This window comes from Pleurodeles waltl, chromosome 2_1 (genome assembly GCF_031143425.1).
Source record: "Pleurodeles waltl isolate 20211129_DDA chromosome 2_1, aPleWal1.hap1.20221129, whole genome shotgun sequence".
In the NCBI taxonomy this organism is placed as follows: Eukaryota; Metazoa; Chordata; class Amphibia; order Caudata; family Salamandridae; genus Pleurodeles; species Pleurodeles waltl.
Window position 1 is genome coordinate 326,471,305 of NC_090438.1, and position 27,856 is coordinate 326,499,160.

The window sequence follows — 27,856 nt, forward strand, 5'->3', positions numbered from 1 at the left end:
GTTGTCGGCATCATGAGGGAAAGACTCTCTCCTATGCATAAACGAAATTCATCAGGAAGTGGGTATTCACATCCTGAATCCAGACCCACATCCAAAGCCACATCCAGGCTACCTAGAGAAGAATAAGATTGGAGCCCTGCTACAGATAAGGCAGGTGGGGGTGGGCTCTCTGCTACCAATGCCATCTGCCAGGAGCCTACAGCGTGAGTGAGCTGCCCGTGTGCACAGTGGACAGTCAGAGAACAGATGGGTGGGGATGCTCCCAGAAGACACCGGAAGACAGCTGCCATCCTGGTGCTCTGCAAGGCTGCTTACCCAATCTTTGTTTTAAGGTTAAGGTCATCTGGTGTGAGTGGGCTGTTTGTGGCATTGCTTTCTTAATCTGTTTTTCAGTGAAGCAGTCATTGCTGATGCTGTGGCGTTTGTGAGCGTGGCTGTGTGTCAGTAACAGCAGGTGACCAGGGCAGGGAGAGTATGTCAGATGACGTGGCCTCAGTGAGCTTTACTTTTTTTGGTGTTTTATTTACTGAAAGATTCTTGATCTCCATTTTTTTTTATTTTGGGATTTTTCTTTTGTTGCATTTTCACTTTCTGAACGTTTTGTATTGCTGCATTAATACTTTACACACTCATGTACCAGATATGCTCAAGTTTTCCATTGCACCTTATTGACATATTATTAGACTTGAATAATTTGTTTTATGCATGTACATTCACAGTTTGAAAATACAAAATATAGGACAAAAATAATTAATAGAGGTGGACGGTTCATATGGATTCCTGGGTGCTTTGGATACAACTTAATGAATAAAGAAAACAGCTATGTGTGTGATCATTGACCTGTGAGAACAAGTGCTCCATAAAATATTTCATTAAAAAAACAAAACAAAAAAAAAGCAAATACGCCTGATTACAGTCTTAGGGACATTATCCCATTTTCTTCAATTGTTAGCATAAAACTTGATGTAAAACAACACAATCAAGAATGGGATCTTCATTTTTAGAAGAAATGTACCTCTCTTACCTTCCTCCATATCAAAGCCAGAAAATCATAACACTGATGTCAAGGTTCTCTTCAAACTTCACATGTGACATGATGGATAAGTCAAAGCAGTTCATCATCTACATTCTGCAAAATAAAAATGTAGGTAATTAAGCATTGACTGAGTAGGCTTTAGGCCTCAATGAAGATTCAACAAATGGGAAACATTTGTTTTGTTAGTATTAGATTTAGAAGATATAAAAATATGTCACCAGCACCTATTAAGTTCCCATGCATTGATTTCATTTCATTTTAAATAGAAGCAGTCCAAAACACTTTGCATGACCAATATGGATTTATTTTTCCTTGTGAATGCATGTAACCTTTAGGCTACATTAAAGAGCATGGAGCAGAATCTGCCTTGCCTGTGTGGTCACCCCCAATTTTTTACATTTAGCTGGACCCTATTTTATTGCTGATGTTTGGACCCTGCACACTGGGGCACTGCTGTCCACTGCCTAGTGTGTGTGCTTTGACTTCGAAAACATTAAGACATTGGTTAGTCCCAGACGGTGTATTCAAATTTTCTATATGTGTTTGTTGCTGAAATACATCCATGAAAAGATAACCGTCACCTGTGGACCACAGCACTTATTATGACATCCACTTCTGTGTTGAAAGAAAATATGGCTTCAGGCCTTCCATTGTAGCCACTGGATTCAAGCTAGCCTGGCTGACGAGGGATGATAACCCAAAATTGGTCCCAAGATGCTTGCTTTTGGGTCCAGAAAGGATGTGGCCTGGCATTTTAGGCTGGGCTGTGCCCAGGGGGAGCAGGGTTAATACTGATTCGTGCATGGTTGGGTCCAAACTGGAACGACACAGTAAGCAAAAAAACAATGAATTAAGGCCCAGATGTGTGACTGGGTTGAATGCTTGATACTATTCAGCATTCCCTCCATCATCTGTTCTTTTTGTATTTGCTACCACCCTTTTTGACAGGTGAAACCTCAATTATAATTATTAGTAGGTCACACCTAAGTCCTGCTTTCCACAAGGTAGGGTGTATGATATTTAAAAATGTTGCATGTAGAAAATTATCTTTGCATTTCTCTTCCGATCGGGGATTGGGGTTATCCGAGATTCATGAAAGGAAAGAAAAGGCCTTTACTTTCCTTTTATGTCTGTCTGAGCATTTCTGCAGCCAGATCGTGAAGCGAAATGCCCACTAGAAACCAGGGATTTTGTTTGTTTACATATAAACAATGAAGGGGAGCGACCCCTTTGGCAAGGGTCACTCCCCTAGGAGGGCATTTTTTTAAAGGCCTTTTCTGCCCCTGATGGGGGCAGGTCAGCCTATTATAATTAAGTCGAAACTAGACACCAAGGATCTTTTTTTTTTTTTTTATTGTTTACACGTGGGGAGTGATACCTTAGGCAAGGTGTGCTCCCCTGGGTGGGGGGGGGGAATTGTTTTAGGCCATTCGATTTTTACTAGGCTAAGGGGTGGAAACCACTAGACACCAGGGATTTTTTTATCATGTCAGTACACGCAAGGGGGGCGACCCCTTAGGCATTGGTTGCTCTCTTTCCCTGGTGGTCAATTTTTCTTTTACGCATTTCTGCGCCCCCCCCCCCCTTGGAGGCAGATCAACCTATTTCAATTAGGCCGATCTGTCCCCACGGGGGGCAGAAACCAAAAGGCACAAGGGATTTTTTTTTTTTTTTTTTACTAAGGGGTAGTTCCCCTGGGGGGCAATTTTATTTTAGGCCATTTGATCAGCCTATTTTAATTAGGCCGATCTGCCCAAAAGGGGGGCAGAAAACACTTAGGCACCAGATATTGGTGTGTGTGTGTGTTTTTGTTTTGTTTTGGGGGGTCAGTCACTTGGGCAAGGGTCGCTCCCCAAGGGTCACATTAATGTTGGCCATTGCTTACCTCCTTGGGGGCAGATCGGCCTATTCTTGGAAGGCCCATCTGCGCCGGAGGGGGGCAGAAAGCCCAGCAGAGACAAAGAAAATCATTTTTTAAAATTTTTTTTTTAAAGAGAGTGGGGGTTTGGCCGTATAAATGGGGACAAAGTTGTTCTGCCTACCGGTGAGGAAATTACCCCCTATCCACTCCTCCTGGGGGGCGGAAAGCCTAGTAGATGCCAGGATATTTAAAAAAAAAAAAAAGTAATAGTGGGGTGGTGGCTACCAATCAGTATGGGCCTGGTTGTGCTCCCACCCCAACTAAAGGGGGTAGCAGTCTTTCAGCTCTCCCCTGCATACATAAAGATCTTATCCCAACGGCAAGCAAGAGGACATACACTCAACTCAAAATCGGTATTTTACACACAATTGGTGTATTTAATATTCCATTATGGCCACGTAATGTGGTGCAGAGAATGCACTAAGTCATGGAAGGTAAAGAACATATGATGATATATTGCACAACTATGGTTAGGCCAGCTAAAGAATGCAAGCATTGTCATGACACATGGAAAACAAAGACAAATTTGCCATGTATGAAAATATATTGTTTATACATTATTAAGGAGCCCATATATTGTGCTTTGTAAGCTCTGAGAGCAGGGTGCTAAATATATTTCGAAACAACCTAAGCACTGGAAATAGTATACCCTCAAAGTGAATAAATACCCAGAGGCTGAATGTGTTTAGATTTATTTCCATGGACCAGGCCTAGGTGTGATTTAAAACTTTTGTTCTTATATTTGCCTGGGAAATGCTGCAAACATTAATCAAATTTATTGTGTACTTCATTTCAAATATCTAACTTATTAGTGAGATTATATGTTCTATTAATTCAGAGCAAGGGTAACTTTAAAAATGTTTAGTTTGTGCCTCATGAGCCAAAACTGTGTTAGAACCAATTTGTCGCTCAGCCCAACTCAATGGGCTCAATACCTTACTGAGAAGTAAAGACCCTGTGCTCGCAGAGGACGATGGTGTGGTCTCTGGGCCCAGAAAGGCAAATATGTTGTCAACAATTGACTACTCAATAGGGATTTGCCAACTTGGAAGGGGGCAGATACAGTTGGCAGAACCAAGAACAGCTTTGACACTCCATATTTTAACTTCAAAATACTGAGTGGCGCTATCAGGATCTACTCACATGTATTTCCAGTGCCTTCCTAGACTTTATTGCTCCAACCTCCAGAAGGAGGGAGAACAAGTTTTGAACCTGAAAGAAAGAGTTGTACCTCATCTAAAAAGTGTAGTTAGCTAAGGAAGACCCAAAACCCATCTAAATGAAAGTGAGCTTAGCCACATTTGAATTTAGGACTTCTGGTAATTTTTACAGTAACACAAAGAGGAAATGCTGCAAACGATGGTGGGGATAGGTTGATCAAGAAAAAAGACTGGATTGGGTGGAGAAAATTCTTAAGTCACTGGCTAATGCATTTCATCACCACCACTTCAGAATATTCCTGGACATAGAAGACAATACCTGTTAGACGTGTTAGACTAGGCATCCTTGGTGTGAATTCCTCTAACTTTTTGCCTCTGTTTCCCAGGTTGATGATGTGTGCTGGACTCTGCTTTTGCAGTTTTTGTTGCTCCGGGCACTTTACCACTGCTATGCAGTGCGAAAGTGAAAGTGCTACCACAAAAAATGAGTATGTAATTGGATTTCCATGACTGGCATATTTGATTTACTGGTAAGTCACCAGAACAATGAACTAGAGGTGCCCAGGGCCTGTAAATCAAATGCTACTAGGGGGCCTGCAGCACTGGTTGTGCCACCCACATTAGTAGCCCTGTAAAAATGGCTCAGACCTGCCACTGCAGTGTCTGTGTGTGCAGTTTTAAACTGCCAATTCAACTTGGCAAGTGTACCCACTTGCCAGGCCTAAACCTTCCCTTTTCGTACAGGTACGGCACCCCTAAGGTAGGACCCAGGTAGCCCCATGGGGAGGGTGCAGTGTATGTTTAAAGTAGGACATATACTAATGTGTTATATATGTCCTAACAGAGAAATGCTGCCAAATTGAGTTTTCACTGTTGCAAGGGCTATCCTTCTCAGAGGTTAACATGGGGGCTGCCTTTAAATCTTATTAACGTGTGCATTCCCTTTGGGAGCAGAGTGGAGTTTGGGTTCTCTGAGCTCACAATTTAGAAATACATCTTTTAGTAAAGTTGGTTTTGAGATTGTGAGTTTGAAAATTCCACTTTTAGAAAGTGAGCATTTTCTTGCTTAACCCATTCTGTGACTCTGCCTGTTTGTGGATTCCTGGTCTGGATTAGTTTGACAGTTGGGCTGTTTGCACCTCTCTCTAGACAGTGACATAAAGGGAGCTGGGGTGTAGCCTGCATATCCTGATGAGCCATCTGTGCTAGGACGGAGGGGAGGAGTGGTCACTTACACCTGAAAGGGCTGTGCCTGCCTTCACACAATGCAGTCTCCAAACCCCTGGTGTGTATCTGGGGCCTAGCATGGGCAAGGCAGTATTCACAAACAAGAGAGACTTTCCTACTTCACAGGCCACAATGAGTATAAGAAGAGCATCCAAAACCACAGACTTTAGATCACTTCTGGTAATCAAGAGGAACCTCTGCCTGGAGAAGAGCTGAAGAGAAGTGCTACCCTGCCTGCGACTCTGCTTTGTGGAGCTATCCTGCAGTTGCTGCTTCTACCTGGTGAAAGGGGACAAAGACTGGACTTTGTTGTGCATTCCTGCTTGTGAAGAAATCTCCAAGGTCTTGTCCTGAGCTTGCTTCCGGTTGTTGAAGGGCTACAAGTTAAGGTGATGCCATTTGGGATGAAAAATGTCCCTGCCACCTTTCAGAGGTTGGTCAACCAGGTGTTGGCTGGGCTGGATGAGTTCAGTGCCGCCTACCTGGATGACATTGCCGTCTTTAGTTCCACATGGGAGGAACATCTGCAAAACCTTTGCAGAGTGTTAGAGGCCCTGCAAGAGGCAGGCCTCACTATTAAGGCAAGCAAGTGCCAAATAGGGAAGGGTTCTGTGGTGCACTTGGGACACCAGATGGGGAGTGGCAAGGTGGCACCCCTACAGCCAAAAAAGAACACCATTCTGGCTTGGGAGCCTCCCAAGATCCAGACTGAGGTGAGATTCTTTTTAGGCCTCACTGGCTACTACAGGAGGTTTGTCAAGGGGCCTGGTACCATTCTTAACCCCTTGACTGAGTTGACTTCTAAGGGGCAACCAAAAAAAGAGATCTGGACAGAGGCTTGCCAGACCACTTTTGATGCCCTGAAGTCTGCCATGTGCACAGCACCTGTGCTGAAGGCACCTGACTACCTGTCATGCCATTAATTGTGTTTGACCACTGCGCATATTAGTTGTTCAATGTTCACCAGTAGCACATTAAAGTTTGTATTCAGTATAGCTTCCTATTAGCTTTAACGTGGCATTAGACATTACATTTTGTATTCAGTTTAGCTACCTATTAGCTTTATTGTGGAGTTCGACATTGCAGTTGAGACATTGCAGATGAGCTGTGTTTTCCCACATGATAGACCAAGCTGTGTTTTTCGTATTTTGAATTATCACCGAGCCCTAGCGTGATAAGAGAGCACATATTTTGGTGTTTTTCTTTAGTGCAGAAAACAGTCTGACCTTGAGGGGCGTGTCTCAAAACGGTGGCCAACTTTCGACAAGGTTTACCTAAACAAGCCAGCATTTTTAAACGGTGTCCCTGGGCAGCAGCAAGGGGGAATTTTCCAAGACTTCAGTCAGGAGCGGACGTCAGCTGCCTGACCTCCCGTATGGGTGGAAAATCTCTTTCTCGCAGTTAAACAGGAGTCATCAACTTGCAGGAATGAGAAAGATGAAGAGGAGTGATAGGCCCCACGGTGATGAATTTTGACTTTTTATACTTTGCTTTGAAGTTATGCTATAATATAATCACATAAATTTGCTGTGTAAATTGCATATGAGAAGTACTTTGATATATTTTCCTTTCATTGCTGTGACTAATTTTAAACGTGTGATTCCAACCTACTAATCTCGTCTCTCAGGAACCTCGTGGCGAAGTAATAATAAATGTCTTCTTTAAACTAAGAAGTGCATTCCAGAGAAGTTTTGTCAGCTTGGTCATAAGATAAGTGAAAGCAAAACACTACCTCAAGGAGTTTGTTGTGCAGACAGACACCTCAGAACATGGTATAGGAACAGTACTCTCACCTCTTAATGAAGAGGGCCTAGATCAACCTGTAGCCTTCATTTGCAGGAGGTTACTTCCCCGGGAACGTAGGTGGACAACTATACAACGTGAAGCATTTGCTGTGGTCTGGGCACTCAAGAAGCTAAGACCCTACTTGTTTGGGACTCACTTCCGGGCTCAGATCGACCACAGGCCCCTCAGATGGTTAATGCAGATGAGGGGTGAGAATCCAAAACTACAGGGGATGGACTTTGCGGTGGAACTTCGCCCTGGCACAGGACACGCCAATGCTGATGGTCTGTCCAGATTCTTCCACCTTAGTGATGAGAACTCTCATGAGGTTGGGTAGTTGCTCCCCACTTTCAGCTGGGGGGGACACGTGTTAGACTTGCCATCCTTAGCATGGTCTCCTCTAACTTTTTTACTCTGTTTCCCAGGTTGTTAATGTGTGCTGGACTCGGTTTTTGCTGTTTTTGTTACTCTGGGCACTTTACTACTGCTATCCAGTGTCAAAAGTGCTTTACAACTTTAAGAAAATTACTGAAGAAGTCCTGACTTTATTGGCACTCCAGGACTTGAATTGCTCTCCAATGATCAGGTGGGTGGCTTCAATTTTCCTGCTGCCCGTGCACATAAAGGAGAAGTTTTCTGACTCCACGAAAACACAGCTGACCACAAAAGACAGGACCCTGAATGAGGCCTGAAGCCTAGAAGCCTACCCCAAGCACTTAGAGAGAGCAGGAATGACCCATAATAACTTTTCTGGCAGCTGGAAAAAGGTGTGACTAACTTCATTGAAAACTGGTGAATGTATCCTGCCTCATTTGCACAATGTCTGGTGACAGTTCCCAACCTTGCCCTGTTAGCGGAAAATCTTGGCTCAGGGTGTGGTGGCAAGACTATTCTATCAGCAAATTCATTACCAGCAGTTACGAATTTCAACTTTGTTTCACTATGAACATTTGGTGACAAAATCACCAGCTTGAGCAGGAGCGCGACAATGACATGCCTGACTGTCCGGTAACTTCAGAGATTTCAGCCTTGCATCTTGCTCTGCGGGAAGGCTTTGAGAACCAAAAAGTAGACTAAGCTGGAAAGTATAAAATTTGACCTTGGTGTGTTTCAGGTTTCTATTCCATCATAGTCAGCCTAAAATCATGCCTCTGTTCCAGTCAAACATTCATTTTTCACGGTGTTTTTTTGCCTACAAAAGTCCCCAAACCTTAACTCATGCTCCCCTCATTGGATTTTGATTGTTAGTGGCCTTTTTCCAAATTTGTTACTGAATTTTATTGTGTTGTTTACTTGACTATAGAATTGTTGGTACTGCTTGCATTTTAGGGCAGTTTTCTGCTGCTTGTGCCACAGCTGCAAGGGTGTGAGCAGAATATCACGGAGGCTTGTGTTGAGATCCAACCAGGAGTGTTTATTAAATTGCTAAGGAACTTCCTTTCCAAATGAATAATCAATTTTCTGCTAAGTAACAACCACCATTTTAGACTAATTGTCAATATAATATATTTTATTAACAAATCAGACTTAAATATGTTTTCAAAGCCATGGGTATGTCCAGAAATGCAGCGGTCCGACTGCTACATTACATCTGCGGCTGTAGTGCTGCGGTCGAACCGCCAGCATCACCACTTTTCCCCACAGGATGGTGTGATGGTGGGACGGTCCTATTCCACCAGGGCAGTGCTGCCTTGGGGATTACGACACCCTTCTCTGCCAGCAGTTTTATGACAGTAGCACCACCATGAAACAACTGGTGGAGATGAGCTGCTGGGGGCCCCAGGGGGACCCTACACTGCTCATGCACTTGGCATGGGCAGTGTACAGGCCCCCCTGGCCAGCCCCATTGAGATGCTCACTGTCTGCTTTGCAGACAGTGAACATTGCGTCGGGTGCTGGTGCACCCTAAGCACTGCAGCATTGCCGCCAACTCGAGTACGAGCCGGAGACAATGATGTAGGCCATTTCCCACTGGGCCAGTGGGTGGAAACTCTGTTTCAGCATGCTGACCTAGTGGGAAACTCGTAATGGGCCGGCGGGGAGGTGGCTGCACTGGTGGCAACCTACCCATCAGGACTTTGGCAGACGGGGTTTTCCATCCGCCAAAGTCATAATCGATCCCTATGCGTGGCGATGAACCGCTTTTGTAGGACCTTTGTTGCTTTAAACATTACCAGTAGAACAACATAGATGTCAGCTCTATATCAGCTCCAAGAGTGTTAAAATATTATAAGTTAAAATCTCACTGCCTCTGCAGGAGCCTTACTGCAAATATGTATCTACTTAGATAGATTAGACATTATGTGAGGAAATGTGTTGTTCTTCAAAACCCTTAGTGCTTCCAGATGCTGCCTGAAACCTAGACAGTGACATAAAGGGCCTATCCAATTCGTTATTGGCCTCACATGGGCTGGGCAGATAATCAAAACAAGTGCTATATTTTCTTGGGCATTCAGATGCACAATGTGCAAATACAATTTCCAGAGACAATGACTAGCTTCCTTGTGTTTCCAAGTCCCAACTTGCACTAATAAATTCATTCCTGTACTCCACTGCTTGGCTTATGTCCGATACAAGAAACTCAGTCATATCACCCCAGTCCTGGCTTCTTTAAAATGGCTATTACTAGGGGTCTGATGTATATGCAATCCTACCTTAGATTGCCGACAAGGTACTAGACACAGACACCCTACGGCACGTGCCAATTAAAGTCATCCTAGTTGGAGGAAAGGGAAAAGGCCTCATTACACATTGATCTTCTCCAGGACAATACATGCTACATCACAAAAGTAGCCCTTTCTTAAAGCATTTTATAGCAGTGCTCCAAAAATGTGAATGCCTCACCAATTTGTGGCCCACCGAAATGGCGATAGCAAAAAGGATCAACTATAGACTCAAACGCATATCAATAAATCAGATGAATGTACTAGTATTCCCACATCCAAACTTGCAATAAAAGAAGTACTACACTGTACCTGACATCTCAGGAGCTAAAAATATAACAGTGTCACACCATGCCTGGCTTCTTCAAAGTGGATAACAGTAGAAGCACTCCCGACAAAGGTCTATGGTCAGTTCTAACTCAATTATTTTCTATTATTTAAACTTAATTGAGATAAGGCTGCTCAAATGCTGGTCTGAAACTTCTAAGCTGCAAACTGAATGCTTTAATGAATCTATTCATAGTTATCCTTTGCTGCTTACAAGATTATTCCAATGTTTCTTTGAAAGTCTTCCTCTATTGCTTGAATGCATATCGCCACAGAGGGATTGTCATTTTTCAAATCCAACTCCTGCACTAGATTGTAAATTGCATGATTCTGTGCAAATCCCTTAATCCTCCTATACCTAAAAATAGTGACGATGCATAAAATATAATGCAATTATACTTGAGTGAAATATCATGTCATTGTGTAATGCAAATACGTAAATCGCCAAACAGATATACAGTGCTCCGTTATAATCCACTAAGGGATCTGTCATATAAATAGCATCAAGTACATATTTAAAAAGCACATGGCCACCTGTTCCACCAGAGTTTCGAGTGTGAGGCATCGAGTGGCTGGAGTCTCTGCATAGCCAATATATAAATGTTTGTCTATCTCAATCTGCAAGAGTCTCTGTTGGATTATTAATCAATCATCATATACTATCGTCAACCTAAAAAGGAAAGAAGGAGTACTTTACCGTCTTTGAACTTGCTGAACCATCTCAACTTTCATTTGCCAGAATATTTTCTATTAAATTGTACTTTTGTAAATGGTGCAAGCTGGACAGAGTGGCTACTATTGTCGCATCAACGTATTCAGCTCCTGACAATTGTTGCACTTTGCAACAAGGTACCATGGCAGAGGTGAAACGCCTCACACAGAGTGTGGCTGTATATTATGAAGAGAACATAAACCGAGTTTAATTTGTGCATCTTTTTTGCCTTGTTTGTTCGGTTCAGGTAAACAAAATTCTCCCGAGCTCCTGTTTCAGGTCACAGGAGGGATATGCCGCTGTGTGACTTCAAAGTGCTTTTAAAATATCATTATCATACTTCATTCATTCATTCTAAACTTTCCGTTTCTCTGGGGCACTGACTAAGTTGCCAGTATGAATAATGGTAGCGGACCACAACTAAACAATAAGGGACACTAATAAAAAAAAATCATTTAATGACTAATCATGGTTCGGCAATGATAAGTAGCACATGGGTGGCTTGCTAACCAAAGAAGCGAAGCACATAACATTTTTTTATTTTATCAAGTGAACGCTTATTTCCTTCATTAACTCACTTCATGAAACACTGCTGGTTTCCAGTTTAAGGCACCACAATCCTTCACATGGAGCTCCAGGCTACTGCAGACAATTAACACTCCCAAACGCGTGAACAAACCAACACTACAACTCGTCTACTTTATATGGCTACAATTAGTTTAAAACCATTGCATAGCCAATTTATTAATGTCTTATAAGTTGAGAAAGGCGTTTAACTGCAGTAGTAAGCTTCTCTCTACTTTCAAGAAACAGGCAGTGAGCAAATGTATGGCTTATGTTCAAAAGTGCTAAGGATGTCTTCACTGCCTTAAGGCGTTTGAAAGACTGTACACTACAATAAACTTGTGTTTTCCTTGATTGAACTAGGGAATAGTTATTATGGGGATAGTTATTTCTATTTTCTCGCTGTCAATGCAGAAAAAATCCTGTTAGAATTTGCTTTATTAGAATGGAAGGTGTTTGTCACGACTGGTATATTGTTTCACTTGTCAATGGTACCAGGGTTTCTTTTGCAGCCAAATAAATTAGCTTTCCTATCTATCACATAACATATTTGTCTGCTCTGCCTCGGTAGTGTGCATCATTGCATGATATAATGGAAACGAATGTAAGATCAATATTTTTGTGCAGACTAAGATATGCAAAATCAGCACAAATTGTCAAGATATAATTTCAAGGAAGCGCATTAGCGTCAGGGTAAAATATAATCCTTATGCCAACAAATATCACCATTCCAATTTTGTGTATCTTTCAGAGGAGTTAAAGAATCATCCTTAGTTAAAAAAGACACATTTAAAATTGGAGTATCAGCACTTCTTCATCTAATTTTAAATATATGCAACACTACTTTCTGTTCTGGTCAAATACATATATGCCTAAACCATCTTTTGGCAAAAAAGAACCCAAACAATGGAAAATGTATTTACTGAACAAAAACCTAAAGTCAAATAGGAGAAATGTAATCTACTGTATTCAAACTAGTTTTTCCAACATGAGGACTTATTAGATTTGCATATCAAACAGTGTTATCCATAAACCGCATATATTCTACTCGTGCTCTCCAGCCAATATGTAGCACATCGTTCTGTTTTCCACCCGTTTTGACCCAGGGTTTGCAACTTGCTATATAAAAACAGGTGCAGGCATATTAATCTTTTGCCTAGTGGTTATTCTTGTGGAGGCAGCACCATACTTTCTTAAATTCTGTTTTATTTTACCTTTTGTAAAATGATCACTGGTGTGCAGCTCTCAGTCCTAATAGCACTTAGAAAGGAATACCAAAGTGGGAAAAGGTGTGAGGCTTTGAATGCGTGTGGCAGTCATTTTGCAAAACAAGAGGATTAATTTTGTTCAAGAATCGGAGATGTAGTCAACTCAGCATGCTCCCAACTCATACTTTAGTGTAATTAGTTCAAAGATCGGAATAATATTTGTGAGTTTGGGGCATTCCTTTTGAGTCCCATTTGAGGCATCTTACAAACAACTCCTCTGCCCACACATGATATATTGCCATGTTGTATTGGTACACATTATTGGACCCTTGACAGGTTTACGGAGGACCTAATTAGTTCTGGTCTTCACATTTGCTAAAAAAAGTATGCCAAACTCTAAACTCACACTGAACAGAAAATATATTAAATATACCATCATCCATTTCTCAATAAATTTAAGAAAAACGTCCTACAACAGATTACTTATGAAGGGTTAACTGACATTTCAGATTCATTAGTGCCATTCTGGTAGTCTGTACCTATGTTGCATCACTTCTAAGTGAGGCTGAAATGAAGGGAAGGGACCACTATTTTACAAATAGCATGTGCTGTCTGAGGCCTGGTCAGCAAGCTAAGGTTCTGGGTAACGCTAAGGGAACATGATTTTTTTTTTTTTAAACAGGAGGCATGATGATCTCTATTTCCCTGGTGGATGCGGGACAGATACCACAAGGTTTTAGTGCTATGACAACAATAGAGTAGCATTATATCTCTGTCAGGGTTTTAGTACAAGAAGAGCCATGGAATTCATGACTCATGTAATATACTTACATATATTCATATGTACACACTCGTCATATCACAGATTTTCCTACATAGAAAACAGACATTGGCAGCAGATAACCTGTGTAGTAATGGGGTCTTTGGTTGGCAGTCAGGTTACCCCCTGTCCAAGTAAGGACCCTCACTCTAGTCAGAGTAAAGGAGAATCATCCTCAACTAACCCCTGCTCATCTCCTTGGTAGCTTGGCACGAGCAGGCAGGCTTAACTTCAGAGTGCTAGTTGTAAAGTATTTGTACCAACACACACAGTAACGTATTGAAAACACTACAAAATGACAACACAGGTATAGAAAATATTTATCTAAATAAAACAAGACCAAAACGTCAAAAATCCACAATACCAAGTCAAGTTATCAATGAAAAACCAAAAAGAGTCTTCATGTGATTTTAAATATAATGCTAATGCTGTTAGTGTGGAAATGTACCTGGGCGCATAAAAAAAAAACCTGCACAGGCGATTGTGCATCAAAAGGGGCTTGCAATGCATCAATATCACTCATGAGGGATACCGTGCATCGTTTCTCCTTTGGTCGATGCGTCGATCTGAACAGCACTCTTGGGTCCGGGCAGGCCATGCATCATTTTTACACACCCAGCGATGTTTGCATCGGAAATCCTGATGCACGATTATTTAAAAACCACGCAGTGCGGGTTGCGATCTCACCCGCCTCCATCAGTGATGCTGCGTGTTGTTTCTCAAGCCACGTGCATCGATCTTCCAGCCGCACTGCAGGCAAGCGTAGATTTCAGCTGTGAAGCCGGCGGCATGTCGATATTTCAGCCACGTCTCAGCGTTGCATCGATCTTTTCTCCCACAGCAGTCTGTGCGTGGAATTCATACTCTTGTTCTGCCAGCTTCTCCGTTCAGTGTCCTAGGAACTGGATGGGCACCACAAGGCAGGGTAGGAGTCTCAGCAGAGGCTCCAGGTGCTCGCAGAGAGAAGTCTTTGCTGTCCCTGAGACTTCAACAACAGGAGGCAAGCTCTAGTTCAAGCCCTTGGAGAGTTCTTCACAAGCAGGTAGGCACACAAAGTCCAGTCTTTGTCCTCTTGCACAGGCAGAAGCAGCAACTGCAGGACAGCTCCACAAAGCACAGTCACAGACAGGGCAGCTCTTCTTCCTCAGCTTTTCAGCTCTTCTCTAGGCAGAGGTTCCTCTTGGTTTCCAGAAGTGTTCTAAAGTCTGTGGTTTTAGGTGCCCTTCTCATACCCATTTTGCCCTTTGAAGTGGGCTTACTTCAAAGAAAAGTCTCTTTTGAATGTGAAATTCTGCCTTGCCAAGGCCAGGCCCCAGACACACATCAGGGGGGTGGAGACTGCATTGTGTGAGGGCAGGCACAGCCCTTTCAGGTGTGAGTGACCACTCGTCCCCTCCCTCCTAGCACAGATGGCCCATCAGAATATGCAGGCTACACCCCAGCTCCCTTTGTGTCACTGTCTAGAGAGAGGTGCAACCAGCCCAACTGTCAAACTGGCCCAGACTGGGAATCCACAAACAGGCAGAGTCACAGAAACAGTATAAGCAAGAAAATGCTCACTTTCTAAAAGTGGCATTTTCAAACACACAATCTTAAAATCAACTTTACTAAAAGATGTATTTTTAAATTGTGAGCTCAGAGACCCCAAATTCCACATGTCCATCCGTTCCCAAAGGGAATCTACACTTTAATCAGATTTAAAGGTAGCCCCCATGTTAACCTATGAGAGGGACAGGCTTTGCAACAGTGAAAAACGAATTTAGCAATATTTCACTGTCAGGACATATAAAACACATTACTATATGTCCTACCTTAACCATACACTGCACCCTGCCCTTGGGGCTACCTAGGCCTACCTTAGAGGTGTCCGACATGTAAGAAAAGGGAAGATTTTGGCCTGGAAAGTGGGTACACTTGCCATGTCGAAATTTACAGTTAAAACTGCATACACAGACACTGCAGTGGCAGGTCTGAGACATGATTACAGAGCTACTTATGTGCGTGGCACAACTAGTGCTGCAGGCCCACTAGTAGCATTTGATTTGCAGGCCCTGGGCACCTCTAGTGCACTGAACTAGGGACTTACTAATAAATCAAATATGGCAATCATGGATAAGCAAATTACATACACATTTTGTGAAGGAGCACTTGCGCTTTAGCACTGGTTAGCAGTGGCAAAGTGCCCAGAGTAACAAAAACAGCAAACTCAGAGTCCAGCACACAACAACCTGGGAAACAGAGGCAAAGAGTTAAGGGAGACCACGTCCCTTGCCCATGGGGCTACCTGGGGCCTACCTTAGGGGTGTCCACGCCAAGGATGAAAAGTCTAACAATCATAATGGGTATATCATTTTTAACGATGTTTATGGATAGAAATTGGATCTGCTTAAAACAGGTGCACAGTGAGAGTTGAGAAGCCAGAGGCAGCCTGTGAATATTGATGGAGGCAACTGTCACAGAAACACCAACCAAAAATAGAAATACCCACTGTGTTTGGTGCATCATATCATAATTGTTTAATATACTCATTAGTTTTGAAGGATTGAGATTTAAGTAGCTTTAATAAGGACATTGATTTCTGATTTGAAACTGGGCTAAAGAATTACCAAGCTCTGTTTCTGAATAATTCCCAATACTTAGAATGATCTTCCTATTATATACATAGTGACCAAATATTGTCCAAAAAAAGACAAGCAATATAGCTCAGAATTTTCATTTCAGAATATCGCCAGTCTTTCCATGTTATTTGAAAGATAATAAAATGAATAATATGCATGCGTTCAGTCCTGGGATTTCCACTGATATATCTGGTCAGAGAAATAAGGACTTGGAATCTGGTGAGGAAAGAGGGACTTGGAGAAGATACAACTGTGCCTTGAAATAAACATGTCAATTTCTCTATCTGTAAATTATGTTTATGTGCTGCATATCATGCAACAGATAAACAAAGATCTGGGGGCCACTGAAGCGGCAGAGAAGGAATGCTTACGGGAAAGAAGGATAGGGCCCAGAAGAAATGTATGCAGCGCAAAGAAGAAAATGGGGTTTAAATAAGAGCCTGAGAGAAAGGGATACTCAAAGGCTGCAGCAAAACAACAACTAACACGTCATTTGAATGGAGCAAGTTTACCAGTGTTGGCTTGTAGCAGGGAAAAGGGGAGGGGCGGCAGGCACATGGCGGTGGGGGAGAGGGGATATAATAAAATATTAAATATCTTTTTTAAACTTACCTCGCTCCTCGCCTGCTCCTCCACATCGACTGCAGGCACAGGCTCCCAGCCTGCCCTGCAGCCAATCCTGACACTGCTCAGAGTGACTAGGGCCAGCCAAACACATATGCACTCTGACAGGAGTGCACAGTGAACTCCCCTCAGTTCGGGTCACAGTCTGTGGCCCGTCCCATTTAATACAAAATGATAATAAACATAGTTTATTATCTTTTTGTATTAAAGGGTTTGCAGCTGCTGCTTGGGGGGGGGGGGTGGTGACGCCCCTCTGCCCTGTCGGAGGAGCCACCCCTAAAGTTTACTGACTAGTCTAGAAATATATCAACGAGCCATATCCACCATTAACCCTGGAAAAACAAACAGATCACTGAGATAGCATCAAAGAAAAAAGAAGTTCAAGATTAATCTTCAAATCCAACAGAAGAGAAGTTGATTTATCTGTTAAAAATGGACACTACTATGATGCTTTATTCTGTCACAAACAAGCATGAACTGAAAACCTGATTTGCGTTGCTAAGAGATACTACATTGGATTGTAACATCTCTCTGCTTACTGTCAGACATTTCTGAAGTGTTCTGAAACATCAAGATACCCGCAAAGAGTTAAAAATTATGTTTCTGGCAAGTACTGTGTATCCTTTGCAGAGCACTGCTTAGTATTAATCGATATGTATTCTCAAAGTGCAAGTAGAAGATGGAAGTCAAATATTTCACAACACATGAAAGAAAGATGACCACTTTTAGAGCCTTTAAACTTCACATTATTTACACAAGTCTGGTTTTAGGATTGTATTCAGATTAAAAAGCATATATTACTTACAAATCTACTGAATAAAGATGATTTCAGCCATCGTTTCTTGAGTATCCTTATAGGTGCTTGCAACAGTTCTAGTATCACATTTGTGTAATTGTTAGGCTTGCTTCAAAAAAGCTAAAACGGAAGGTTCATGTGTGCTTGTGTTTGTTGTACTGTAAAATACATGCACTATAATAGTTGTATGTGTGCTTTTCTCATTCAAAGACAAATACAGTGCAATTAAACAGTTTTTAAACATAATATGCTGGAAAATAAAATGAAATTAAGAGTTACTTAGGTCTGCATTTACAAATTTTATAACTGTACAGTTGTATTAAATAATAAAGTAGAAATAGAGTAGTGGAAGAAAATTAGTGTTGCAAGAATTACATAATTGGTATTTGTAAGTATGAGGTACAGAAGTTGTAATAGCATTCATGCATTGATAGTTTTATGTTACTGTGAGGTACATTGTCTTTATAAAGATTTATTTGTGGCTGTAAAATATTGGATGAACATTAGTTTATGTTACAGTGCATAGTGATAGGATGCAAGAAGCGGGTGATTAGAAGTGGGGTTGTTTAAGCTTAACAAAAGATTCATAATTTCTAGAGCAATGGAAATGCAAAAGATTATTTTAAATATAATAGGGAATTGTTTAATGACTTCAACAATTAAATATATTTAACATAAACAACACATATCCCATTTAATTTACAAACCTGCCTTCTCAGGGAAGATGTAAGACATGCACACTGCAGAGGTGGCGGAAGATTAGTTATGGTTATGAGAGATTAAGAATGGTAATTTTGAAAGTTTAGTTATGAAAGGTAGGGCAGGTAGTTAGGCATGGCAATAGATTTGTAGTACAGCTAGGTGAGATAAGGTAGGTATGATAGTTTGTCTATTTGAGGAAGGCTATGAGGTAATGTAGGATTCCTTACAAACTAACTCTACCTTCGACCTTGTTCATCTATGTGGTCATGGAAATCCTTGGTGATTTGCAATATACTTATAATTTACTGCAGGGGGTGCTTCAGCCCATATGTTAATTAAAATAGGTATTCACACCATTCCTTATTGTCAATCGTTGATGGTAATTGTTTGACTTTTCATCCTTGGCGTGGTCTCCGTTAACTTTTTGCCTCTGTTCCCCAGGTTATTGATGTGTGCTGGACTCTGATTTTGCTGTTTTTATTACTCTGGGCACTTTACCACTGCTAACCAGTGCTAAAGTGCAAGTGCTCCTGTTTAAAATGTGTATGTAATTGGTTCTCCATGATTGGCATATTTGTTTTACTGTTAAGTCCCTAGTAAAGTGCCCTAGAGGTGCCCAGGGCCTGTAAATCAAATGTTACTAGTGGGCCTGCAGCACTGGTTGTGCCACCCACACAAGTAACCCTGTAATCATGTCTCAGACCTGCCACTGCAGTGTCTGTGTGTGTAAATGTGCACTGTAAATTCGACTTGGCAAGTGTACCCACTTGCTAGGCCTAAACCTTCCCTTTTCTTACATGTAAGGCACCCCTAAGGTAGCCCCTAGGTAGCCCCAAGGGCAGGGTGCAGTGTATGGTTAAGGTAGGACATATAGTAATGTGTTTTATATGTCCTGACAGTGAAATATTGCTAAATTCGTTTTTCACTGTTGCAAGGCCTGTCCCTCTCATAGGTTAACATGGGGGCTACCTTTAAATCTGATTGAAGTGTAGATTCCCTTTGGGAGCGGATGGACATGTGGAGTTTGGGGTCTCTGAGCTCACAATTTAAAAATACATCTTTTAGTAAAGTTGATTTTAAGATTGTGCATTTGAAAATGCCACTTTTAGAAAGTGAGAATTTTCTTGCTTATACCATTTCTGTGACTCTGCCTGTTTGTGGATTCCATGTCTGGGTCAGTTTGACAGTTGGGCTGGTTGCACCTCACACTAGACAGTGACACAAAGGGAGCTGAGGTGTAGCCCGCATATCCTGATGAGCCAGCTGTGCTAGGAGGGAGGGGAGGAGTGGTCACTCGCACCTGAAAGGGCTGTGCCTGTCCTCACACAATGCAGTCTCCGACCCCCTGGTGAGTGTCTGGGGCCTGGCCTGGGCAAGGCAGGATTTCACATTCAAAAGAGACTTTACTTTGAAGTGGACCTACTTCAAAGGAGAAATTGGGTATAAGAAGGGCACCCAAAACCACAGACTTTAGAAACACTTCTGGAACCAAGAGGAACCTCTGCCTGGAGAAGAGCTGAATAGCTGAGGAAGAAGAGCTGCCCTGCCTGTGACTGTGCTTTGTGGAGCTTTCCTGCAGGGCTGCTTCTGCCAGAGTAAGAGGGCAAAGACTGGACTTTGTGTGCCTTCCATCTTGTGAAGAAATCTCCAAGGGCTTGATTTAGAGCTTGCCTCCTTTGAAGTCTCAGGGACAGCAAAGACTTCTCTCTGCCAGCACCTGGAGTCTCTGGAGAGACTCTTGCTCCGACAAGTGGTGCCCTATCCAGTCCCTGGGCCCTTGAAAGGAAAGCTGGTGGAAATCCAAGGAAATCAACTTCGGACGACTTCGGACCGACGCCGCTGCTGAATCCGGTGACACCGCCTGCACCCGACGCCGTGACCTTCGCTGGAACGCGACGCTCTTCGCAGGCCCGACGCCGCTGCAGCCTCTCTGAAGTCTGCGACTCCGTGGAAGTCGCCGCACCATGTCGTGACTGACGCTGCTCGAAGTGCGCGGATTCAACGTTTCGCACAGACGCCGCGATTCCCGACTTTGCGCATTGGCTTGTTTTCACTCTTCACCAAAGGTACTGTACTTGGGGGTCTACGCGACTGTGTCCTACGCTGCTGGTGTTGGCTTGTTGGGAACAACTCCGTCACGACGCCGTGTTAACACCTCATCGAAGCATTTTTGTTTCTAAGCGTTATTTTTTAGTTTAATCTTTAAAAATTCATTACTTGACTTGTGTATGTTGGATTTTTGTTGTTTTGGTCTTGTTTTGTTTAGATAAATATTCCCTATTTTTCTAAACTGGTGTTCTGTCATTTTGAAGTGTTTTCATTAAGTTACTGTGTGTGTTGGTACAAATACCTTACACCTAGCACTCTGAAGTTAAGCCTACTGCTCTGCCAAGCTACCAAGGAGGTAAGCAGGGGTTAGCTGAGGGTGATTCTCTTTTACCCTGACTAGAGTGAGGGTCCTTGCTTGAACAGGGGGTAACCTGACTGTCAACCAAAGACCCCATTTCTAACAGTAATAATAAAATACTGCAGTTTATATAGAGAAACATTCTGTGAAAAATCCATTCAAGAGGATAAACCTCTTTTGTTTTGTATTGTTTAAAGTGCATTTCTACATCAAAACTGCAGTCTTGTCACAGCTTTAAGAAGGCCTATATGTGTGCATGTCTTTATCTGCTGACAAAACAAAACATAAATCCAAGAACATGTTATCACAGGAAAATAAAACACATCAAAACATAAGGATAATTAATTAATATGACAGGCTAAGGCATTGAGTCAGCAATGCTTCCCAAACAAAGCAGCTATAAGTCAGCAATTGAAATGTTATGTCATTGTCAGGAAAGGTTTTAAATTTGAATAACAATTTACAAGATGCTGGTCACATAGCATCTACTGTCGCTTATTTGATACCCGATCACCAAAAACTAGTGGGAACTCAACTAATACAACGTAACAATCATGTAAACTGCACATTCTTGATCGTCGGCCCACTCCATGAATAAACCCATTAAAGACGATGGCTTAAGGATGTTGATCCAAAGCCTTCTCCTCTCTCAGTACTAATCGAGGTCATAAGACTTGCTAGGCAGCTAAAGCCATCTTTAGACATTCTTAAAATTTGGTTCGGAATCTACAAAAACATATAATTCAAAACTATACAATGGAATAGAGTGATGAATTGTGAATGCAAATTCTAGCAATAGTATGTGACCAAATATATATGGGACATGCACAATGAACGAAAAATATGGGATAGAATTGTGGGCATATACAGTAAGGCTAGTGGATACGTATTTTAGTGCTTATGTTGCTCATGTATTTTATTGCTTACATTTCTCATGTTTTCTGAACCATTTTTGCTGGCTTTACCACTAATTGCTAACCAGTGCTTTAGTGCTTGTGCTTTCTTCCTAAAACCCAGTAGAATTGGCTTATACCCAATTGGTCTGTTTCTCATATCATACTTTTATCTTCCTTAATGAATAAGAAGCCTTTTTAATGAGTTAGACGTCTTTGTTGGAATGTATCTTTCACCAGTAAAACTGAAAACATGGCTAGAAAATTTTAGATTTTTGCATGTTGTGTAAAACTGATCCACAAAACATAAGGAAGGACAAGCTTCAATGCATTCTCGTCAGAATTATGCAGAAAAATAATTTGGTTATTGAAAATGATACGCATGGTCCGGTCCAAGTTCAGATTAACAGCTCAGTGCATAAAATGAGTGGCGACGGGACTTCTGCTGAACGTTAGTAAACCCAGATCTGACCCTATCCCAGACCTCAGCCCTACATTCCCATCTTTTTTTCCACTCACTTGTTTCCACCAACCTGCTGTTTGGGCCCTACTGGTGTATGCATAAATGCAGATTATGATGATTCACATCTGTCAAAGCATGTTATTTGTTCACTTTTACTAATTGCGCTCCACTTGCGAGTAAGGAAAAAGCTTTGAGTATCAGCGCATCTAATAATATCCACATTCAAGCTATTTCTTTGCCTCAGGCACATTCAGGAGGTAGCCGAAACCATGGACATGTGTTGCATTCAAATGTTTTGTCCCTAACATTTGCGCCAAGTGCCATCGTTTGACTCATTAAATAACTTGTCTTTTCTCATTAAAATGTAGTTCCATAATGCGTTTGCATCATTTTCAATTCTAAAAACCAGCAACACGCTTTTCTGAAAAAGAAGCATATCATCTCCAAAGCCAAACTTGATACTGTTATTTAACATTTTTCGTAGTGTTTGAATCCTAAAATGAATACAGACTCCTTACATGTGGACTAAAACTTGAACTAAAAGACCAGGTGTCAGGAACTGTGGGTGAGGACAGAAGAAAAACAAAGGGAAGACTTAGATGGATGTGCCTGTTTAACTACACAATACAGCTGCAACTATGACAACACTGGTCATTCTTAGTTATCACAACTGCTAGCATTATATTTGCCAGCTGAAATATTCACACCAATTATTGGTAGGTGTAGTGAAATATCATGCTACAGATGCAAATCTTACTGCCTCACCTCTAATCATGTCAGCTTCTTAATGTTTTGCATGTTTGTAATTGCAGTGCAATGATGTTCACAACAAGATTAATTTATTTTTTTGTAGACATGCTCATCCTTTCTAAAGGACTTCAAGTTTGCATATGCTTGTAATTGTATACCTTGTATTTTTTTTTATATTTGCGTAGTTTGAACCTGCCAAGCCGGTGCTTACTGTATGCTGTTTTCTGGACGCAAACATGAAAAACTTTAGTTTAATTGACATATTTGCATTCAGGAGATGAATCTTAAGCAACAGATTTCTTCAATCATATTCAGAAAAAGTATGTTTCACTTCAGGCTAGCCCTGTAGAATGAATATGAAATCTGTACCTATTTTTGTAATTGAAATTCTAAATTAAAATTATGAAGCCCTGGTTACAAGTGTATGTGCTATTTATCGCATCTGATAAATAATGAGACCATATGGTACACTATTTATCGGGTGCGATAAAATGGATTAATAACAAGCTTCTGTGAAATAACATGCACATTTTGGTGCTTATGCACCAATATCCACATGCTGTGGTAAATAGCGTAAACATTTCCTTTGTTAAATTTCAGCAGGTTTGACAGGCAACATTTAATGAAGGTTGAGGTATTTAATGTATCCGATAATTAATATATGTGTTAAATGCAGCTAAGGTTGTAATTCCAACCCTTGCACAAACAGGGGTTTAGGCAAGGGTCGGAAAACAACGACCCACTTGTAATCAGGACCTATGTATTACAGATCTCCTCATATCTTGGAAGCATTCAGATCAGCTGCAGAATGCTTAAATCCAAAGTGTAAGTTTTGCCCATGCTTACATTTATAAAGTGTAATAAAACTTAAGGTTATCTTAGAAGCGTAACTGCAAGCTTTTCTGTTGCACAGCTTCCAATAACCAATACTTCACCGAATTTGACTAAATACATTTTAGAGGTGTACAACCATTAACAAAAACACAATTAGTCAACATGGATTTATTTATGTTTGATATGCTGCAGAGGCGGCTTTTGCAAGGTTTTCATTCAAATGTCCTCTCAGAAACAATCTTGCAATGGCAACATTATTTGCCCTCCTGTTGAAATCCTCGTGGCTATTGTTTTATGGCTATGACACGACACACACATATCCCCCAACACATCTACAATGTGATATAAGAAACACTTGTAATTTCAGACAAATTGGGAGGACAAATTGGGACAGATTCTATAAAATGAACAGTGTGAACAGGTATTATAGGACTACTAACATGCCCATGAAGACAAAATCAACAATACATCTATGTGCTAGTGCCACCTGTGGGTCATGACGTTGCACACCATTCACCATATGAGATATAAAAGGTTCAGGAGGCTATGTAAGCCTCTAATATTTGCATGGTGGCTGCTGCTGTACAATTTTGCGGAGTCTGGGTGTAGGTACTAAACAACAGAACAAATTGTAGATATCCTTTTAAAGTGGATGCCCAAAGGGAGATGTGGATGGAGTTGAAGCACAATCACACTGGTCAGTGTTCTGATAAATAGGCTCATCTGTGTAAACAGGGCACTCTCACCTCACTATAGCCACTACATTTCTAACATGATGATGTCATATTCTAAAAGGCTCATTACCTGCCTGGTTCATTCACAGCATCCACATTTGATATGGGATGCAATGAAATGAAAAGACCCTGAACTTTAAAAAAAAAAGAAATAGTGACCTAGCAACCGACTCATGATGACCAGTAAGGTTGATGGAACTTTGTGTTGGCAGGCAGTGTGAATGACAAAGTTTTGGCCCCAATTGACCTGTTTGTGATCACAAAGAGCCCCAAAACTTAAATTCAGTTCCACTGAGGAGGTCACTCCAATTGTCAAAAGGCCTGAGGGGCACCATGTGGGGTTCATGAGCTTACTGCAGCTGAATCTTGGTGCTGGTTCAGGTGGTTGGGAACCTGTTATATCCCTGTGGCCCTGAGCAGGAGGCCAGCAGACTCACACTTGGAGTCACTCTCTGAGTCCTGGGTTCAGGTGCAGGTCCACTCCCTCTGACTCAGGCAGGAGGGTAGCAGGGCAGCAGGGCAACAAGACAGCAGTCCAACAAGGCAGCAGTCCAGCAGGGCAGCAGTCCATCAGAGTGCAGTCCTTTCAGCAGCATAGCAGTCCTCCTTCCTGGCGAAGTCAGCATATGACCAGAACTGCACGGAAGAGTTAGAGTCTGAGGTCCAATATTTATACCAGCTGCCTCTTTTCAAGTGGGAGAAGCTTCTAGAGGTTTCCATTTGAAGTGCACTGGTTTCCTGCCTCCCTTGCCTTAGCTCCAGACTAACGTCAGGAGATAGGCAGTCCTTTGTGTAGCGGAAGAAGACAGCCTATTCAGTTCTAAGTAGGGCTGAGCTCAGCTCCGCCCACCCTTCCTGCCAGTGATGGTCCATCCAGGCATACCTAGCATACCTAGTCCCTCTATTGTGTTTGGCTGTCTAGGTGGAATACACAAGACCCCAAAGTCAGCTACATCCAATCATGTGACCCAGGGACAGGGTGGAGGCACCAGGGGCCAGATGTAGCAACGTAACAATTTGTGAGGTGCAAAGTGCGAGTCCATGCGACTCGCAATTTGCACCTCGCAAATTGGTATGCAGTACGGTGTCTCAGACACCGACTGCAACTCGCTATGGGGTCGCAATGACCCACCTCATGAATATTCATGAGGTGGGTCGCAAATTGCGGCCCCATAGCGAGTATAGGCACTCGCAAACATGGAGGCCTGCTGTCGTCAGCAGACCTCCATGTTCGTGACTGCTTTCAATAAAGCAGTTTTTTTTTTTTTTTAAGTGTAGCCCGTTTTCCTTAAAGGAAAACGAGCTGCACTTAAAAAAAAAAACTGAAACCTTTAGTTTCGGTATTTTTTCAGGGCAGGGAGTGGTCCCTGGGACCACTCCCTGCCCTGAAAAAATATTTTTGGGTCCATTCACAAAGTGGAAGGGGTCCCATGGGGACCCCTTCCAATTTGCGAGTGGGTTACCATCCACTTGAAGTGGATGGTAACTGCGATACCATTTGCGACCGCGTACGCGGTCGCAAATGGTATTGCATACCACTCAGACACGCAAATAGGAAGGGAACACCCCTTCCTATTTGCGATTCTGAAATGCATATTGCGAGTCGGTACCGACTCGCAATATGCATTTCTGAATAGCAAAGAGGCTTTTGCGCCTCGCAAACGGCGATTTTCGCCGTTTGCGAGGCGCAAACCCTTTGCTACATCTGGCCCTAAATGGCTAAGGTAGGAAAATGCTAACTTTCTAAAAGTAGCATTTTAAAAAATTGTAATTTAAAATCCGTCTTTACCATAAGAGAGGAATTTTCATTACAAATGCAGAGACATGAAACACGAGCTGGTAACCTGTTCTTATTTTGAATTTCCAGCTTCTTAAATGTAATAAGTTACCTTCAATGTTCTCCTATGGGAGAGGTAGGCTTTGCAGTAGTGAAAAATATATTTAAGAGTTTTCACCACCAGGACATGTAAAATATGAAAGTACATGTCCTACATTTTAGATACACTACACCCTTCCCTCATGGCTGTCCAGGACCTATCCTGGTGTGACTTATGTGCATTAAAAAGGAGGTTTTGGTCTGGCAACAGGTTTATTTTGCCAGGTCACAATGTGAGTTTAAAACTGCACACACAGGCTGCAATGGCAGACCTCAGATATCTTTTGAGAGTTACTTAAGTGGGTGGTACAATCAGTGCTGCACTAGTGGCATTCAATTTACATGCCTGGGCACAGGTAGTGCCTCTTCACTAGGGACTGACAGGTAAACTAACTATGCCAAATGGGTATAAGCCAATTCCACCATGTTCTAGGCGGAGAGCACAAGCACTTCAGCATTGGTTACGAGTTAGTGGTAAAGCCAACTAAAAAGGTTTCAGTAAGCAGGAGAGTGAATGCAAAATGTGTAGAGGTGGCAATGCAAAAAGGGCCAAGTCCAACAAACTATCTCCTATGTGCCACTATGCAACTTTACTTGCCTTCTGCTGTTTAAATTTACCATGAACACACCAGCTGCACTCAAAATGTTGCCACATTTACACTGGACTCTCTGGAACAACAAATGGCAAGCTGCTGCTGTTCTTAGTTGTTTTGTTTTTTCACTACTTTTTAGGAGCATAGGCAGCACCATGGCCTCACTTCTAGCAGTCACAAATCACCCAGTCACAATAAAGTTATTGAACTAACTGCCCTACACCTGTAGTCCCCAGTTTAACCCATTCCCACGCTTAAGAACTCCAATCCGTTTTGTGTACTATCTCATCCAAGCTTCATCATTTAACAAAGCTGTGTTATAGTTAGCTTTCTGAAACATCTGAACTCTTATTGACCAGTGCTTAATTTGTGCTTGTTGTTTCCAGTGCGGAGCACGGGCACTTATTTTTGAGGGCCAGCACTTATTTTTCTGCCTCAAGCATTTACTGCAAGCAAAAGACACATATGGGAAAAATAGAGGAAGATAAAAATGAAAAAGCGTCACAATGGGAGAAAGCAGAAAGCTGCCAGAGTGAGCTGAAGGGGCAGGGAATGGCTTTAAATTGACTGAAGAGGCCCGAGATGGCTTTAGGATTATGCTGCCTCAGTATTCCACGTTCACATATTTAATTGCAGCAGCTGCATGATTAAGAGGAGGGCTTTGGGCACCGGCACGTTTTTATTTACAAATTAAGCACTGTTATTGACCCATGAGCTTACTCAACAGTGATCACACATTTTTCACAAACATCTTAGCAAAAAGACTGTCCCCATTAGCTCGAGCTGTAATTCACAAAGATCAAAGCAGATTCTTACGAGGCAGATTGATTTCTAGTAACACCAATTATTTAATCCAGGCATTCAAGTTTTATTCCGTTAAAAATACCAAGACAGCACTCATTACATTAGGTGCGGAAAAAGTTTTTGATCTGGTCCACTGCGGAGTGCTTTTAGCTGTTTTGATCAGATTTAAGTTTCCAACCAGTTCTGGGCATATACTGAGAAACCTTTACAAAAATGCTGAAGAAACAATTATAATCAATCCATAACTAGCTTGACGAATCATTACAAGAAAAGGAACTCAACAGGGTTCCCCCATGTCTCCCATCCTTTTTTCCTTATTTAATGAACTGCTGGCTTGAA

At 42.0% G+C, this 27,856-nt stretch overlaps 1 protein-coding gene across 2 annotated transcripts in view; it reads right to left on the minus strand.

Annotated features, from left to right (window-relative positions):
* Positions 1-27,856, minus strand: part of HTR2C (5-hydroxytryptamine receptor 2C) — a 3,940,131-nt gene that overhangs the window by 2,287,084 nt on the left and 1,625,191 nt on the right. For both annotated transcript variants that reach the window (XM_069206051.1, XM_069206060.1), the window contains exon 5: positions 1,025-1,129. The gene's annotated coding sequence lies outside the window, so the exon portion shown is untranslated. The remainder of the gene's footprint in view (positions 1-1,024; positions 1,130-27,856) is intronic.